The sequence below is a fragment of the Micropterus dolomieu genome, linkage group LG20 (assembly GCF_021292245.1).
Source record: "Micropterus dolomieu isolate WLL.071019.BEF.003 ecotype Adirondacks linkage group LG20, ASM2129224v1, whole genome shotgun sequence".
NCBI classification, from domain to species: Eukaryota; Metazoa; Chordata; class Actinopteri; order Centrarchiformes; family Centrarchidae; genus Micropterus; species Micropterus dolomieu.
Window position 1 is genome coordinate 31,346,183 of NC_060169.1, and position 10,906 is coordinate 31,357,088.

Here is a 10,906-nt window from a genome sequence, read left to right on the forward strand (position 1 = left end):
CTCCCAGTAGGGCCAGCTTTCTGCTTTCCTGGAAGGGTTTCTTATAATATAGACATTTTTTCAATGTTCACTCGCAGGCTCAGTGCCATGTTTGACTCTTGATTAAAGATGAGGCAATTTATTTCAGAGCCATTTTTGTTGTATTTGTTGAGATTCTCTTTACATCCCAAAAACAATCAAAACATCAAATGCTCCAACTCAAAAATGAAAAATATCAGGTATCTGTCGCAGGACAGATGATTTTATTCAGTCTGGATGGAATGATTGGCTGGCCTACCTAGTTGCCTACCTGCCTACCTTTGCGCACTCTGCCCCTGTACTTAGTGTGCATGAAAATTTGGGTTGGGGGAGTGGCTTTGGTTGGATACTTTTAAAATCTAGCCATCTCTTGATGGTTTCCCCAACATCGCCTACAGCTTTAACTGTAATTGCAAAAGATAGACACAACAGGAACAAGTGTGCTTAAATGCTGTGTGAAGATATCTGATTTTTGGATTTTCCAAATTTGTGCAAAATGAAGCTTCCATTAACAGCATCCAAAGATGTTTATGGCTCTACTTTGAAATAGTGCAGAAAAAAAAGCAGCAATGACAGTGCCAAAAAAGAGGCAACTTATTTTAAAGAATTTATTTATAAAAATAAAAATATTAATCACTCTCACATAAATAATCTTATGGACCTTCCAAAATCAATCTAAATCATCCCAGCAAGCGCAGGACCTCAACACAACCCAAGCTAAATGCATCAGCTCTTGTTCATAGACCTCTATCCCCACTACTCTGTTTTCTCTTCTTTTGTATTTGCATTGCTAAGCTGTTGCCAGCGCTTGTCATTTTGTTTCATAAGTGATAGCAATTACTATTCCGTTGCCCGAGATCAAAGAGACACCAAAAGGAGGTTTTTAGACAGGAGAAAACACCAAACGCTGCTTCTCCGCTTCTGTTTACACCGATAGAGGCTGAGGTCTAGGAGGCTGAGTGGTTGTGACTGACAGAATGGGAATACACCTCCTGTTTTTTATCCAGGAGAAAGGGGACATGGAGAGGAGAGGAGAGGAGAGGAGAGGAGAGGAGAGGTCTTTACAAAGGACACACTGTACCATTAACCAGGAGGCTCCCTCCTGCTTACACTGAATTATTCACATTACTGATTCTTCTTCAGGTCTGGGAAAGCTGGAAGCATTGAACCAAGAAACAATTACTTTAATCATAATGAGACAGCGGGGCCTTGACTTCAAATAATGAGCCTCTTTGAGACATTCTCTTTGCTAAAGAGCAAAATTGTATCTGTCCACGTCATGTATCGTATATGTTCCCACACCAGCAATTTCTCAAAAATACTGCAAAGTGGCCTGTTTGATCAAAGTTTAGAAATACAAAAATGCTGAGTTGTGGTCACCCCAAAACATACTCTTTAAGCCACTGTGTGCAGAAGGAAAAACAATCAAACTTTGGTGTCCCCCACATGCATTAAACAAAACTAAGAGCCTACAGCCATGCTAGCAGTTTTATCAGGCTATATTTAGACCAGAGGTCACCAATAGGCGGACCGCAGTCCGGATCCGGACCCAGCAGCCATATTGTCTGGACCCGTACGTACAGCCGATCTATTATTGAGAATGCGCACAATGTCAATTCTGACATGGTGATGTTTCAGAGGTGCAGGGTTCATCATCCTGGTTTAGCATTTGCTAATTACCACTAAACACGCAAGGGATCATATTTATGTTCACATGGTTCTGTGCTCCCAGGATCCAATGCAAAGATAGTCTCCTTTACAATGTTAGTTACCAACACAAAGTACAGCTGATGGGAAGTCATTAGTTCTGCTGACATAAACCAAAGCAGTGGACAAAGAAAAATATTGACCTGATGATGGTACTAGAAAAGTTAAGGATTTGCCAACAATGTTACAATTGACCCTAAGGGCATGAATGTCTGTACAAAATTTCATAGCAATCCATGCAATAGTTTTTGAGATGTTTCAGTATGGACCAAAAAGGTGGATCAAAGACCAAGTAATGCTGTTAGGGTGGCTAAATATATACTTTGGTAAACACGTTGTTACCCTATTTAAAAATATGTTAATAATCACATAAAAAAAGGCTTTAACTTGTCCAGCTTGTTAAACTATTGCACAGGCGTGGACACGTTTTATGGTCAAACGGTGAACCTTAAAGCACTGCGATTCGTATTTTCCAATTTCAGGCTATTTTAAGGAAGAAACCTGCAGGCGTCAGATATTAATTAGTTCGTGATAAAATGCACATTTTCACACCATAAGTCATCTAACTGAGCTATCAACCAGCTACTCCTCAGACAAGAATTTCTATGGTTTCTTGATCCAACATTTCAGCTGATAAGCGTCTGTGTGGTTAAGACTTTCAATAGGTAACCACATGTGACGCCAATAACAATTTGTGGTGAAGTCCAGCATCTCAATTAGATTTAATAGTCATGCTTTTTTTCTGGTGCACAAAGCCCTTTAAATTCAGCTTACATGACAGGTGTATTATTTCCAACGAAGAGTTGTTTGCAATGCTGATGATGTAGTTGAGCGACGATGTAGGAGACTCTAAATAAGGGCATGAGCTAATAACCTTAAATGTAAATTAAAATGTTGTTACCCTGGCCATGATACTTGTACTTGTATTGTGGGATTAATCTGCTGCATGGTGACAAGCTCAGTACAACAATGTGCTTCGCCTCCCCTCTCCTCCCCGGACAATTCTCCCTGACACTCAGAGGACAGCTTCCTGGCCCTCCTCCTCTCACTGTAATGGAGGTCGGATGCTGCTTTTCCGCATTTCTGCCCACATTAGCATCTCTAGTTAATTGGCACCATTTGCTCAATGGCATCGCTTTAGTTTGTAAATTACTTTTACAATTGTCACTAATTATCAAGCTTGATGAGTGGAATTGGTGCGACTGGTCCCCAGTGGAGCAGAAAAACAACAGGCGAAGGAAGGATTAAGACTCTGGGGGCTACAAGAAGAGCTGGCTAGTTGAGAAATACAGTAGCACTATACGCTAATCATTACATACAGATGGTGCTACTGTAGCCCTGCCTCTCTCTGCTGCATGGTTGATGAACTATTGATGCACTTTGGCTGCATCCTCAAGAGAGACAGTTTAAATTCAAGTTTGTTTTCTTCACTCTCATATTAATTTGTTTGTTACATGAAATTGTTTGCTGAGAAGCTGGTTGAGATCATTTTATGTAACACATCTATAGCAACTAATGCACAAAAGAGAAAGCCTAAAATCTATCTAAAATGGCTTCCACTCCATGCACAGCATGCCAAGCCCGTAAGATGTCTTTACCACAGATATACAGAACAATTGAGTTGCTACGCCTGTCAAGCTTTCCATTCCCAAAGCAAAATGCTGGAAATGATTACTTGAAAGTCAGAGGTAAATAGAAGCAGCTTCTCATTTCTTGTTGGCAATTGTCAATTTTGTCGACTGAATGACAACTGTCGCTAGCAATTTATCCACAGCTAACTATAACTTTTTTAAGTTTCCAGCTATGTTTTATGTCCCAGGTACAAAGCCAGCCTCCTCACAAGCTGATGATCCATAGAAGACATGGAAAGAAAGAAACAGCATTGGTCTTGTATTAGCCTATGGTGTAGATTTTCAAACAGCATGTTTCACTTCTAATCTTAAATGATGAGTAGGCCTACTAGTGTTGTGAACTAGCGAACATAACTTTATCTTGGGTAACGTTTGCTGGGGTTGCTAAAACATTTACCTCCCCAAATCCAGTAAAGCAGGACTGTAGCCACATCCAGGACCAGGTTCATTACAGTGGAGAAATGTCAAAAAGTGGATTTGCTGGTCATATCTTGTAACTACATAAAAGAATGTAGTAGACCATGGCCTTGGATATACTGCTGGTAGGTAGCAAACTTGTTAGCTGAACATGCTAATTACATTACAGCAGACAGTTTAATCCATTCCATGCACTTTTGCTTTTGTATTTTTCGGTTGGAGAAACCACTGTCCAAACTCTGTATATACATAGCACTCTAACTGCAGCACCATGCATTGAAAAGCCGAAGCTTGACAGGCCTGCAGTGGCTAGTTATGGTTGCTAAGCTAGTGTATGATTAGAAAATCACAGTTTAAGGGTGGGGTTTACCAAACAGTCAGTTCTGTTTGTTAGTATGTCCTAATGTTTTGGCTTGATAGTCTCTGATCTAGGGCTGGACGATTTCAACTAAAATCAAAATCACAATTATTTAACATTTCACCTCGATTAATTATTGAACGATTACATTGTTTTTAAATGTTGGTTTTTGCAGTTGTTTTTTTTTGCCCTCATATTTCACGGACAATGTTGGCACTGTAAATATGCTCAACTATTAATGTTGGGTTTATTTATTTACAGATTTCACAAATCCATTATCTTAATGTTAATTAATAAGGTGAGGTTGATACGCACATTACAGAGACATGGTTTCCATATATTCGGCGCATCGTCGCTGCTGAATTATGACCACTGCTGTCAGCAACGTTACTGGAGGCTGCACAGCAACACAGTGGAGGTTAACCCTATCTGCTAGCCTTGAGGCCGACATGCGCGCCGGAACAAATTATTGGACAAATAAAATATATTGATTATTATCTTATTTAACGGCTCTTTAAAAAAAAAAAAAAAGTATTTAACGGCTCTTTGGCTATGCGCCTCTGAATTTCGGTTTCAATTACTTTTCAATTAATTGTCCAGCCCTACTGTGACCTATGAGAAAGAGTGACACCATGACAAAGTCCAGTGGCAAATCAACAGCAGACTTGAAGCTGCACTGTGGGCTTCACTGCTTATCTCCAGCAGATGACAGACATACACAGCACAGGGAACATTCACTTCAAAGAAGTCTAATAATTGAGGATGGAGCAGTTATCTGAGGGACTGTTTTGTCTGTCTTGTCAGTATGAGCTAGACAGTCCAGCCTTCTGAAAGGCCAGACAATTTGCGCTCCAAATGTCATGTTGCGAGAAGGCAAACATGCCCTGGTGGAAGAAGGCCAGGGAGAGACAAAAGCCCAGGTTAAAGATGCGCCAGGCCTTATCATACAATTACTCTGCCACAAAGCTACTGAGAGTACAAACAATATATTTGCTGCTATACTTTGTCCTACTGGAATATGCAGAAGATAAATAGGCACATTCTGCAAGGCATTAATCATTGATTAAAAAATGTTTTGCTTTTCTTGTTTTGCTTTTTTCCCCCCTCGCAGTGTGGAGGAAATTGGATTTTGCCCTCTGGCACAGCGGCAGGATGAGATTGTGGGCTGCAGTAGCGTGGATCTTATCTTAGCTGCAGCATTGGTCCAGAACATATTGCTGCCCCTCTCTCAGTGGAATTAGGCTTCATCTCTGTTCTACTGTTGACAGAGCAAAGGTACTGGACACATACATATAAACCACATCCTGTCTCTCTTCCTCCATTTCTCTCTTTGTTTGCACACACTGTACCTATCCACATTCAAATGTGTGTGTGTGTGCGTGTGCGTGTGTGCAGGGGGTGGGAGGGGTTGATATATAAATCTAAGTGATGCCAGCTCTCCCATGACCCAGAAAGTGCCTATTGCTGTGGTCGACATGAAGATACTCTTAAATCAGAGCTTGGTCCCTGGAGGTGTTATTAAATCAAGTGTGCCCCCCCCCCCCCCCCCCCCACACACACACACTTACATATAAATGCATCTTTAGACTTATACATATAATCTGTAGACTGTAGTAATTATTCAAATGTTCTGGGCTGTTTAAACCTGTGACCAACCTTACATGTGTCAGGACTAGAGAGATTTGCTTTAGAGACCATCAGCTGCCTCTGGGTAAAAAGCATTGAACCTACTACAGTGAAATGTTCATTCAACAATCACACTTGAGAGTCAGCAGAGTAGCCAGTTTAGCCATTAACTAAAACACAGCTGAGCCAGCCTGTCAGAGCTCCCTTAACACCTCTTCCTGCTCTCTTCACCCTCCCTCCTCCTGTCCTCCCTTTCGTTGTTCCTTGCATCCTTTCCTACCTCACAACTCCTCCTCTCTGTTTCCTCTCCATGCGTAAAGAACATGCTGTGCTCAGCAGACTCCATTGTGCTGTAGCGTTGTTAGCCTGTTAGCCTGTTTGTTTAGCTCATCATCATCACGCTCCCCTGGGTTACATGAAGTTTATCTCCCTGCCAGTTAGCTGCCATGAAGCCCAAACACAGAAATAAAGCCACTTTGCCAAGCAGCTGAAACACAATATTACAGCTACAATACGATATTACAGCACCTATTGGATTTGGCTCTCAAAAGCACGGTAAACGGAATGGAAAGATGGAAACTCCTCTGGGAATGTGTTTTTATTAAAGAATGACTGCTGAATAGGCATGACTATAATGGAGGGAGAAGACGTTCCTGTAACATGAAGCTCAAGGTTTCTGTTCTACAAACAAACTGGGCTTTTTTTAATGAAAAATTATGCAAGTACAATCAAAGGCAAACTTGTGGCACAAGCACATGGGGGTTTTCTCATTAGATTTTGGTGAAAGGAAAAAATTGGTTCAGCATTAAAAAATCTGGAAGTAGCATGAATGCACTTACAGCAGGAGGAATGCAATGTCTTCAGGTGGGACATGCTTGATTAATGGGTCAACAGGGAAATATCCAGAGATGGATTGATTTATAAACACATCTGAATATACCTTCTATAGTCCACATGACTGTGTGGAATGGCACACTAATAATGCACAAAAAGTACAGAAGTTGTGCACTTATTTAAACTAGACAGGAAATAAGAAGAACACAACTGACAAGCAGCTGTGGATGACATTACTAATCCAGATATTGCCTTGCTTGCATTAGAAGTTGAATCTCAATGTTAATAATGCTTAAAACTTGCACTAAATAAAACAATTACATTAGTGTAAAAGGGATATCTAAAGGGGCAATATGTAGTTTTCAGCGGCCACTAGCAGTGCAGTTTTTAGATTGCAACCAGGTGTGTGCTCAAAGTCGTGCTCGAACTCATAAGCGAGCATACGGGAGACAGCTTCACACAACATGCCACTGCAATGTAACAGAAATATTTTTATCAGTTTGAGGTTGACGTAATCCATGCTTGTACTTGGTTATATTTCAAAGACATTTAGCCGATGTGATACATCGGCGTTAGCTCGCCTGCTTGCTTATTTGTTTATCTTTCACCGGAGCCTCAGCAATGTCAGCTTGCTGAGGGGCGGCGGCTGAGGCTCAGGAGGTAGAGCGGGTTGCCCGTTAATTGGAAGGTTGGCGGTTCTGCTCCTTCAGGCTGCATGTCGAAGTATCCTTGGGCAAGATACTGAACCCCGAATTGCCTCTGGTGGCTGGTGGCTGTTCCACCAGTGTATGAATGTGTGTGAATGGTGAATGCAGATGTAGTGTAAAAGCGCTTTGAGTGGTCGAAAAGACTAGAAAAGCGCTATACAAGTACAGAGCATTTACATAGCTACATGTATTGGATGATAACGGTTAGTGATTAGAACTTTGATTGTTGTCACATGTTATAACAGTTAGACTGCAGTAACATTACTGTAGTGAATTGTAAAACCACAATGATTATAAATTGAACGTTACGAAGTAAACAGCAGCAGATCCATGCCTATGATCACGGGCTGCCCCTGCCTTACATCAATGTTGGCTAAACAAATCGTTCCACATTTGCATCATTTGCAAATTACATCATTTCTCGCAGGCTAAAATCAACACAGAATAGTAATATGGGTCGCCATTTGTGGTTAACGTGGAAAGCCATAGAACTGTAGTATTTTGCACCGAATAACATTAACAACTGGCTAGCTGGCAAGCTAATGTTATCTAACTTGATGCCTTTATGATGTTTACTGTGTTTTCACTAGACATCGATTTGATTCTCGTTTAGCCTGGCAAGATTCGGCATATAAAACTTTACTGCTGGTTTTGATTCTTACGTGGAGTTTGTGTTGGGAGTCTGTGCTGTGCTGGGGGATGGTCGTTTTGTGGTGTTAGTGGACTGCATTTTGTTAGCTGCGGTGTTGTGCTCTGGAGCAAGCATGCGGATTCCTTAACATAAGAAGCAGAATAATGGCTGAGAACACGAGTGTTCTTCATTTCTGAGTGAGGCTACAGCCCGTTGACAAATAGGCAGTAAAAAAGGGATTTATTGATAAGTGATTTCATTAAAACTACATATAGCCCGATTAACCAATATTAAAGAGGTTTATGAGTGTGTGTGTCTTCACTAATCAAAGTGCTTGCACAAAATTAGTGTTCAGACCGACAGTAGCACAGCCCTCTCATTCATTTAAATGGAACCAGTGTGGCAACGTAGCAAAGGTGCCAACGCAGGGGGGGTCGCTAAAACAAAAAAAAAATTTTAATCCTGAATAAACTTTTTTGCTGCAACGCAATGTAATGTCACAAGGCAAGATGTTATGCTGACCAATCACATACATGCAAGCTTCACTGGGGGATTACTTTGTAACATGAATGTCGTATTTGTACAGTTTACCTCCCGATTGTTGTGAGAAAAGTTAAAATAGTTGCTGCCATGACAAGTTTCCATATTTATAAAATCTTGTCTGTGAGTATTACAAACCGTTCTGTAGTGTTTTGGCATCTGAAGCCTTTAAATGCATCGATCTGTTACTCAAGCTGGTCGTATTTCAGTGTTTCACCAGTACTGTAAACATCACGGCCCAACCAGTGCAGCCCATGGTTGACTCACTGAAAGTATACGTGTGCAGGTAAAAACTATTTTCTCATGCTCCAGTCCAGCAACAGAACGAGTTGAGTATCAGCTGAAAATGGCCCCCTTGAAGAACACTTCAGCAGGGCAACACAAGGTAGACCTCCCCAACATCGTAAACTGCTCTGGATCAATCAAACAAAAATGGTGCTATTGAGCTAGCAAGATGTACAACCTGCAGAGTGTATTCAGTCATTAAACCCCCTATAAACACATAAAGTGACAATCTGCCAGGAGAGAGAGAGAGAGAGTGATTGGTGCAGTGACTGGGAGCACAAGAAGCAACATCCTGATGCCATCTGGCTGCATCTGATCATCAGCTGCGACACCCGTTTAGCTGCTGTTCCTGAGCATCACAGCTCTTAATGCACAGTTGAACTCCAGACACGTCTGCACTCATTAAGTGTTAAGGTGTCACAGAGATGAAGAGGATAAAAAATCTAGTGACCCACAAGACTGTGACCTGTAAAATTGACATAATCTGCTCCCTTTGAGGAGCCAGTAATGACCTCTCATCGCAGTGTGACACACTCTCCATCTTCATTTCACACCCTCTTAGAGCAGCACAGATGGCCTTGGCATTTCCTTAACAGCCTCCAAAGTCGTTCGAAAGCCAGGCTGCAAATCTTAGGCATCTCCTGTTGCTGCTCGCTGGAAAATATTGGAAAACATATGGAGATGCCTGAAATACACACAATCTTTGAAGGCTCACAGGTAAAAAGCTGTACACCACTCAACCAAGTCCATCAGAATGGTCAAGAACAATGTTAACACAAAGCGGTAACCGTTTACCTTCCTCACATATTCGCTCCCCATCTATTTTGCTAAATTGTGTACTAACAATGCTTTTCCACGGGTTAATAAAGAGGCTAATCAGGTGGGACAAGGCCACTGTAAAATGCTACAAAACCAGCCATGCAGGATCATTCGTCTTGCCTCAGAAGTGTCAGCTACTGCAGCTCCCTGCTCTTTAATTCATTCAAATTAATTTTGTTTTAATTGTTTTATCCTCGGTGCTCACTAACTCTATTAGTGTGGAAAGAGGGAGGGAGAAAGCGAGAGAAGCAGACGAGATGATAGAGAGACATATGGAAAGAAAGGTAGAGGAAGGGAGAGAGAGAGAGACAAATAGAGGAAGAGAGCAGAGAGAGACAGGGACACTGGGATTCATGGAGGTTCACTTTGCATGTGTGTGTTCTGTGTGCGTGTGTGTCTGTGTGTGTGTGTATGCTTCTATGAATAATTAATCCCCTAGTTGTGATTACACAACAATTACTCTCTGGAGCTAAAACTTTAACCATCCTTATGCAAGATGAAGGCTTTCTCTCTACCTATAACACAGAGGCTGCAGTCTGCCAGTCCCAGAGGTGTGTTAATACAAACTGGGGAGAGGCTCATGGGAAAATAGGGAGATCGGAAGTGCTGCAGATGGGAGGACAGCTCCATATTTAACAGAAGGAAGGTTGCCTGATCGCGAGGAGTTCAGGCTCACTGGGCTACTGCAGCCAGATGTGCTGGATACAGTTCATCTGGAACTGCAGCCTATGCCCAGTAATAAAACAGTGATTTTTTTTTCTTCCAAGATCTTTAGAAATGTTTTTCACAAGAAAAAGCAGAAACTATGAAATAGAATTTATTTTTAATATTTTTAATACTTTCCCCTAATACTTTGGTGACCTCTTTCTAGGGGGCCCTTGGAGGTCTTGACCGCCAATTGTAGACTATGGTTAATTTGAAATATTAGAACTATTAGAACAAGCTAATATGACTTATATATTTATTGTCTATGTCTAGCACCTAATCACCATAGCAAATTCCTCATAAGTGGCATTACAAATTTTAATTACAAATCCGGTATGTATACGTGTATATACACTGCTCAAAAAAATAAAGGGAACACTTAAACAACACAATGTAACTCCAAGTCAGTCACACTCCTGTGAAATCAAACTGTCCACTTAGGAAGCAACACTGATTGACAATCAATTTCATGCTGTTGTGCAAATGGAATAGACAACAGGTGGAAATTATAGGCAATTAGCAAGACACCCCCAATAAAGGAGTGGTTCTGCAGGTGGTGACCACAGACCACTTCTCAGTTCCTATGCTTCCTGGCTGATGTTTTGGTCACTTTTGAATGCTGGCGGTG